This window comes from Rattus norvegicus, chromosome 11 (assembly GCF_021556685.1).
Source record: "Rattus norvegicus strain SHRSP/BbbUtx chromosome 11, alternate assembly SHRSP_T2T, whole genome shotgun sequence".
In the NCBI taxonomy this organism is placed as follows: Eukaryota; Metazoa; Chordata; class Mammalia; order Rodentia; family Muridae; genus Rattus; species Rattus norvegicus.
The window spans coordinates 62510833-62519984 of record NC_141544.1 but is presented as its reverse complement, the minus strand read 5'-3'; the positions used below and the strand labels follow the sequence as shown (position 1 = coordinate 62519984).

The following is a 9152-nucleotide window of genomic DNA, read 5'->3' as shown; positions in this document are numbered from 1 at the left end:
ATGCATGTGACTTTGTGTGTGTGTGTGTGTGTGTGTGTGTGTGTGTGTGTGTGTGTGTGCGCGCGTGTGCATTCTTACCTATCCCATACAACTAAAGTCAGTAAAGGGGTGTGATCAAATTTTATCAAAATTTACTGTAGGTAGGATGTAAATGTGAGATAAAGAAACTTCTGTGGAACTGGAAAATATCATCCTGAGTGAGCTAACCCAATCACAGAAAGACATACATGGTATGCAATCATTGATAAGTGGCTATTAGCCCAAATGCTTGAATTACCCTAGATCCCTAGAACAAACGAAACTCAAGACGGATGATCAAAATGTGAATGCTTCACTCCTTCTTTAAATGAGGAAAAAGAATACCCTTGGCAGGGAAGGGAGAGGCAAAGATTAAAACAGAGACTGAAGGAACACCCATTCAGAGCCTGCCCCACATGTGGCCCATACATATACAGCCACCCAATTAGACAAGATGGATGAAGCAAAGAAGTGCAGACCGACAGGAGCCGGATGTAGATCGCTCCTGAGAGACACAGCCAGAATACAGCAAATACAGAGGCGAATGCCAGCAGCAAACCACTGAACTGAGAATAGGTCCCCCGTTGAAGGAATCAGAGAAAGAACTGGAAGAGCTTGAAGGGGCTCGAGACCCCATATGTACAACAATGCCAAGCAACCAGAGCTTCCAGGGACTAAGCCACTACCTAAAGACTATACATGGACTGACCCTGGACTCTGACCTCATAGGTAGCAATGAATATCCTAGTAAGAGCACCAGTGGAAGGGGAAGCCCTGGGTCCTGCTAAGACTGAACCCCCAGTGAACTAGACTGTTGGGGGGAGGGCGGCAATGGGGGGATGGTTGGGAGGGGAACACCCATAAGGAAGGGGAGGGGGGAGGGGGATGTTTGCCCGGAAACTAAAGAATTATTATTACGTATTAAATAAATTTAAAAAAAACAAAAAAAACAAAAAAAGAAAAAACAAACAAGAAAAAAAAAAGAAACTTCTGACACTATGGATTGTCCTTCTAATACTTGAAAAATCCTGGTTCTTTATTTCAAGAGTGGAAATCTCTTAGAGATCAAGGCCTTTTAGTACCTTGAACTTTCCCTCTCAGAAAGGATCACGGTTGTAGCTTTTATGTTTTAGTTTTTCAGAGGTTTTGATGTTATCTGCTATGTGCTTAGCAAACCTTGTGCTTTCCACTGCTTGCCTCTGACTCACATCATTTCTATTCATGACAGTTAGCCATTTGTCAGCTTCTGGTTTGCTGACTGTATTTACACTTCTACCCTAATCGATGTCTTCAGGATAGGGTCTTTTCTTTTCCTTTTTCTGTTTCCAGACACTTTCTTCTGCTATTAGGAATCAGTTATTCATTATACGTGAAGTGGTCAAGCAGTCACTGGAAGCTCCTAAGGTGTAGTGAACAGGTACAGCCAGGTTTCTGGAGGAGTTTTGGAAGAAAAAATAAATAAAAGATTAGTTCTAAATAGTTTACTTGAAAAATAAATTGAACATCTTTACTCTAAAACTCTATGCTAAATATTTGTTATATTTTAAGATTTGTGCTTTCCCCTACATTTGTCTGTTTCTTTTTTATTGTCTCTTTGATTACTGCTAATATTTAAAAGATTTTGAAAATGGGTTCTTTCTTTAGATAAAAGCACAAAAGGGGGAACATTGTTTTTATGTTTTTTTTTAATTGAAACAAATCAAAATGAACTGATTTTCATAGTTTTAATAGAATAAATTTTAGGTCCTCAGTCTTTATACCAAGTTATTGAATTAAAAGTTCTTTAGAATTTTTTAGTAGGATTGGAAGCCCTTTAGAAAGGCTTCTGAAAACAAACCATTTCTCAGCATGTATTCCTGACCTTATAAGGCTTCCGGAACTGTGAGGAGGTGAGGTCTTCCTGCAGTGTCATCGTCTCTGAGGACTGAAGGGACATTCTTTGCCAAGTGACGCTGTAGTTCTCATAGCTGGAACAACTGTCTGGAAAAAGAGTCATGCTCTCTTTAGTAATCCTCCTGTTTCTTCCTCTTCCTGTAAATGAAGGGCACAGGAGTGGGAACATTCATTCACACACACACACACACACACACACACACACACACACACACACATCGGAACAAAATATGTATCACATGGGAAGGAGCCATTTTTAGAACTCTAAAAATATGTACTTGGACAGGTCAGATGATTTTTGCAACCTGAGTGCATTGTCCATTAAGTTTCTACACTGTCGACGAACATGAGTTCATTTCTGAATCCCAAGTCAATTCAAAGTGCTGGGAAAATGAACTTGCCAGAGACAAATTGTTACAGGGCTAATTCCTGTATATTAAGTTCCAATCAGCTCCCCGAAGCAGAACTTATGGATATTTCTGAAAGTTTTAAAAAGCAATTGCCCGGCTTAGGATTTCTTCCTGATGGCATTACTCTCTCTCTCTCTCTCTCTCTCTCTCTCTCTCTCTCTCTCTCTCATCATGTAGCATTGCAAGTCATCATCACTGTAATTTAGCATATAATTTTATGACTTATTAAATAGGTCATAAATGTAAGTGGGCAGGGGAAGACGGAGACACAGAAGGGGAAAGCCAGGTCACGGAGCTCATCAGGCACACTTGACTGGGAAGCTGTTATTCTTGGGCTGATTGGAGATAGGGGCAAGAAGAGGTTTGCATCACTATTAATGGAGGCTGTTTGAGAGTTGACATAAGGCAAAGCATAAAGCGACACAAAATTCGAAGAAAAGATTACTTTCCGTATCTATAATCCCTATCCCACACACTGTGATGCCAACACAGGAATTCGGATCTTGAAAACTCAAGTTCAAAGACAAGAGCAAGAGCTGAGTAGTCTTTGAGGTCTTTCACAGCCCCTCAATACCCCTTATTCTAGCATCATCATTCCCTCAATTATGAAGGAAGACCATACTTTTCTTGTTTGTAGGTTTTTTAGAAAAATCTATTCAGTTTAGTCAATATTCAATTGACCTTTCCACGTGGTTTTTTTTTTTTTTTTTTTTTTTTTGCCAGAATAATCACTAGATTTTCTGCTTCACATGGCCTGGGTGTTTTTATCTGTGGAACAAGCAGGCAGTATTATATTGTCCATTCTTCTGAGAGAAGTTGTATCTAGAAGAGAGGAAAAGAATAGAATTGGCTGAAGTTGCACCTTTCCTGAGATAGTGATTACTGTCTTCACGACTTGCTTCCTCCCTTGCATACACTCAAGTCATTCTGCTTCTCTCCCTTCTCATCCTCCATCACTCCCAACATGATCTCTCTGTACACTTTTATGTATTTTTTATCGCTGTGATAGCTAGCCCAAAGAAGGGAAAATCTAAAGCTTATGACAAATAGATAACTCTAAGTATCTAAAGAAAAAGCCCAAAAGTAAAGAGTTCCTTATGGGAATCCACTCATCAACACACCCCAAGACACTTTCTAATCTTACCTGAATCCCTACTCTTTCCCTCCATCCTCTACATCCCAGAGAAAATTAATAGCAGTCTCTCTTGACTATTCTTCACTCATTTTTTTTCCAGGAAACCTCCAGCCCAGCCTATTCCCTAGATATTTCTCTTCCACAGTGCATTTCCTCAATATGAGTCACGCATCTGAACTCTGCTTGCATAAAAGATGGCTTTAGTTGTATAATGAAGAAGTGTTAACTAATTAGGAATGACCCTTTCTGAGGATGGAAGGGAAAAAAATGAATTCAAGCATCTCCACTGTAAATTTGTTCTCTTCGACCTAAATCACAGATGGGAAATGAATGCCATGTTGGGAAGAAGAAATATGATCCTGTCTTTTTCACACTCCTAACCACTTGTAAATGTCTTCCTTCCTTGGGGGAGGGGAGAGGATGCATCAGAAAGTAGGTCACAGACAGAACAGCTCAGTAAAATCCAACTTTTGCAATAAAATGCAGCAGCCAAATTAAATCATCATTTTGATAGAACCAAGTCTTGATTATAATGCCAACCACAAGAATACAACTTCTAGAATGCCAAAAGATTTCACTGCCCTAGTGGTCAGGGAGGAGAGATGCCTCTAAATGTTCTAAGTGCCAATTTCTAGTTATTATTTTTTAATGGAGTTCTTGGCAGTATTATTTAATTATCTTTTTTCCCAAATATCTCCTACTAGTTCATGAAAATAACCTGAATTCACCCTCCACTTCCAACGTTTTGCAGGTTTGGTATATGAGGGGTATATTTGTATGTGATTATGTTCATTTACAAGGGTTGTTAAGTGTTGTGTGTCTTTGAGTATCTCAACCTAATCCAACAAAGACAAATTCTGTACCAATACATGAAAGAATAAGTTGCAACTGAACATGTCTTTCTGATTTTTACCCTATAAAGCTAGATTAGAAAATATTTTACCCCTGAGACTGTGTTCTTCAAATGGCTACGCACCCGGACTTACATTCAGAGAGAGATGTGCGTGCACAGCTGACACGCTCCATTAACTTCCTTGCCTCCAGCTGCATACCGTGGCCACACAAGGCAGCTTCACATCTGTTCAGCATCCTGGAACAGACTGATGTTTGACATCAGGAAAAATAAGAGCTAGACCAACGTAAGGAGGTTTCCCTCCATGGCACCAATTATACAATTTCTCCTCCTTTCAAGAAAAAGAACAAGGGAGATGCCAAGAATAAGAGGATAATTCTGTTTTAATCATCGTGTCAGGAGTGAAGTTTATCTAAAGGGACTGTTTTTACCTGACCTTTAGCTGTCAGACTATTAAAACAATGGGCTCCGTTGAAATTTCCCCATTAATATCGTGCTGGGAGGAGGAAAAGTATTGGGTCCTGTTGCTAGCCATAAAGGCACACTGTCTGTTAAAAAGACATTTCACACTGTGTGGATCTGTTGTCAACCATCCTACAGGCAGGACCACATGACCAGTATGGTTTAGATACACATGCCTTTTCACTTCTGATTAATCCTAACCCGTAACTCAGGATACTAAAGATGGACATGGAGTGTCACTGAACCTTTTTTTTTATCCTGTTCACAAAGCAGTCACATCAGAACACTTTTCCTGATTCTCATCATTATCTGTGTCTCTAATGGGCTAGAGCATCGGCCAAGTCTAGCTTATAGGAGCTGCTAAGGCCCAGAATATCACTTTAACAACTCTTGCAACGTCTTTGTAAACTTTTCCTGATTGTTGAGAATTGATGTTCTTGCTTGACTAACAAGATAGAAGATAGGAAGAAGAACAGAAGAATGGCTTCCTCATGATAGTAGATGATAGAATAACTTTTGATCAACCTACACTTACGTGATTTTTATATGTTGTTGAAAAGTAGTGAGTGTAAAATTCTCATTCTGCCTAACAACTTTAATAGTGTCTAGTGCTTCTGTTTGTCTCTTCAGTGATAATGGTAGGTTCATCTTTTAATTTATTCATTAAGCCTAAAGGGTGTGTGTGTGTGTGTGTGTGTGTGTGTGTGTGTGTGTGTGTGTGTATGTGTGTGATAGATTCTAAGGATATTTTAATGCTCTTCAAGAAAACAAGACCCATGAGACAAACTAGCAAAGCCTTCTTCAGTATTCTTCAGAAAGGGGTACAATGAAAAGAATGTGGAAAAGTCCTCAAATAGACCACGATACTTAAGCTAAGAACTCAAAGGATGTATAGACCGGTAGCAAGGGAGAGGGTAAAGCATATTCTAGGCAGAAAAAGAAACATGCCCAAAGAGCTGGAAAACCTTTTTTACTTCAGTGAGCTACAGGAAATGAGTGTGAATTGCCTGGAATTTGGAGCCCATGGGAAATGAAGATACTTTTACCTACGCCAATTACCCCTGTACAGTGCAATGGCAGCACCACACATTTGTACAAGAATTAGACACAGGGTTCCCTTTCTTCTTCATGATGAAGAAGCTAACAAAATGACGGTTTTAACAAATTAAAAAAAATTTGTAGTCCAGGGCTGGTTTTGAGCTTATGATTCTCCTGCCTCAGCCACCATTGCTGAAAATATGGGAACGCACACCCACCCCTTGAATTATTCTATGTCTTTACTTTGCATTCAGAAAAGAAGAGGAGAGAAAAGGACTTTTGTGGTGTTGTGTTTGCCTGTGTTGTGATGTCCAGGAAGGTGGAAGAAAAATTGTTTTATTCAAAAAAAAAAAAGTCAGTGTAACAGAAGAGAAATCTACTCCTAAGGATATAAATTCCAGAAATAGTCTCCTAGGTTTTTATAATTAGTCTACTTTTGCAAGTTTTCATCAAGAACTCCCTGAGAACTACTCAGAAAATCAAATTGAAGTTGTCTACATAAGTATAGATACGTGTGCTATATCTGATAATTTATACTATTCAAAAGACATGGAATAAATTTTGGTCATGGGAAAATTAGACAAGTAATTCAGAGCCTTGTCCTCGTCTTAAAGAGACCATTTGAAAGGAGTTACAAAGTTTGTTTCTTTACAGTCCTGGAATGGATAGGAAAAGGAAAGAGAAGACAACATGGAGACTATTGTCAAACCACTGTAATATTTGTGTGAGTGAATACACTACTAGACCTAAAAGGATGGCTAATGAAAGAAAAGACAGTCACATAGAAATATGGCTGGAGGTCAGAGATGGGTGTTCAGAGATGGACTCACTAGAACTAAGAAAACATCTTTTACAGAGATTAGAACTACTTTAAGTGGGGAGGATGGGGAGGGGAACACCCATATAGAAGAGGAGGGGGAGGGGTTAGGGGATGTTGGCCTGGAAACCGGGAAAGGGAATAACAATCGAAATGTAAATAAGAAATACTCAAGTTAATAAAGAAAAAAAAAGAAATGAAATGATGGGCAATGAGTGAATGAAAACACTGGGTTTAACTGTAGGCACTTTAACCATGAGCTTATTCAATCTCAATTATTTTTGAAATACTTTTTGAAGCTAATTTTAAAGGTTCCTAGAGACATTGGAAAGCTGGGTTAGTTGTAAACAGCACTTGTAGAGCACTCACAAAGACCAGGTTCCTACACTAGTTAACAAGCCAAGCATCCCACAAATTCTGGAGATCCGGGGCTACCTTATGATTTTCATATGTGCATACAAGTATGCATATACTTCCCCTTCCCCCACACATATGCTCATATTCTTACACATAAGTAAATGTTTTAAAAATCAAAACACTATGTACAAAACTCTCAAAGAACTAATTAAAAAATAATCTACCTACAAAATCATTGTGTGTGTGTGTGTGTGTGTGTGTGTGTGTGTGTGTATGTGTGTGTGTCTTCCTAAGAGTTCATTTGATTTTTCAAAGACTGACAAAGCCACCTTACAGATAGAGTGGTCCCTGTGCTATGTACTGTTGTACAAGTAGTGTTTTGTGTTATTTTCATTTTTGAAGTGTGATTATTGGTCATGCACTTATATGATAGTTTAAGTTCTTACTAAGATATGATGCTTTTTCTCACAAGGCAATTAAATAAAGGAGCAATGAAGGTTGAGGATGCTCTAAGAATCAGAAACATTTTAAAAGGCTGGATTTTGAAAATAGAAACTCCCCCGAATAGGAAGAGAGCATTTTAGCCAGATCCTTCCTTCTATCTCACTGATTCACTAGACACCAGAACTTTTTCTTCTGTCATATAACAAGTAAGGTTTCACACGATACATTGTTCTTGCTGCTTCTAACAAACCTAAAGTGAGCAGAAATTTCCTTAGCTAAAGCCATTTCCTTTTTTTAAAGACAGTGAACAGTAAAACTATAAGAAATACTAAATCTACACAGAACTATATAAATATATATAAAATACTAAAATATAAAGAAATACTAGATATAAAATATTAATACTGTAAGAATAAGGAAATTAAATATATTTAGAAGAGAAATATATTTAAGGATGTAAATCTAGGAAATGCATACATTGTTATAGAGTCTTCAGTTTACCATTAAACTTTTTCTAGAAATTACTTAGAATATTTTATTACAATGATCTATATGACCATAGATAAGGCTCTGAAGCAATGTTTTTCTTCAGAGATTTAAAAGTAAGCTACTGTGCTCTTTGTCTTTTGGAACTTGTGTTAAGGTCATCAAATGCTTTAGAGATACCATAAATATTGCATTTCTCAAACTAATGAAAACCATACTTCACAGGTCATTTTCCCAGATTGGACAATGGAAGATATTTCCTGGGACAGGGAAGGAGAGCTGTTTGGGTAGCATGTGAAAAATATGAACTGGGGTCATCTCACTAATAATCTGAAAAGTAGAAAATAAATGTAAGCTGATTATATATTATGACACTATACTAAAACTGAAAATTTGTACATAATGTGTTTTAAAATCTTAAGAACAATTTTCCCTAGAAGAATATGTAGAATTTATATACGACCTCCCAGAAAACACTGTGGTCATGAAAATTCTATAAATACAGTGTGTATTAGAAAATGGGTGATAGGTAATTCATTCCAATTTATTTTTAATATCTCACCAACCATTTGCTAACAAAGTAAATTTTCTTAAAACATGTATTATTCTATATGATTTATGCCGTGATATTTATTTATGACTTAAAGATATAACATTACACAATTAAAGTAAAAGTGTCCATTGAAGTAAACTAAATAGAAAGTCTTTGTCCCATCTATTCAGTGCTACAGGGATGCAAACACTCACCTTCTACCCACCACCACTCCCCAGCCTGCTCTCCCTCTCATAGCACACAAAAAATAAACTTTAATCATTTGTTATTGTATTTTGTATATTCTCCTCAAAATCATATATACATAGAAATGTGTATATTATGAGCATATGAACGAAAATAAATTTTGCATATTACACATGTGGTTATTTGGACTTTCTGTAGAAGTCAACATGTTAAACTCTTGGACACTACCCTGTGATGTTATCTATAAGTGGCATCTCCTCCAGAGTTCAGAATCTCTAGGAGGAAAGTTAGCTCGCTACAAGCATGCTTTCGACAGGTGTACTGAAACTCTTCCTGCTGCCTCTTGGTTTCTGTGTCTCTTCCTGCAAGGCAAAGGCTTCCTTCTGGAACATCTGCCATAATGGAATTTGTTACCTCAAACCCCAAATAACAGGGTCAAGCACCTCTGGTCTGAAAGTGATGCAACTGCTACCCAAACTAAATGCTGCATCCTCACTTCT

At 37.7% G+C, this 9152-nt stretch overlaps 1 long non-coding RNA gene across 1 annotated transcript; it reads right to left on the bottom strand.

The window, feature by feature from the left end:
- Positions 1-1030: 1030 nt before the first annotated feature.
- LOC100912248 (uncharacterized) lies at positions 1031-2143 on the bottom strand. The gene is made up of 2 exons (XR_015633052.1): positions 1880-2143; positions 1031-1449 (listed from the first exon to the last, which is right to left on the bottom strand). It is a non-coding gene; the product is annotated as an uncharacterized LOC100912248 (long non-coding RNA).
- Between the last annotated feature and the right edge of the window lie 7009 nt (positions 2144-9152).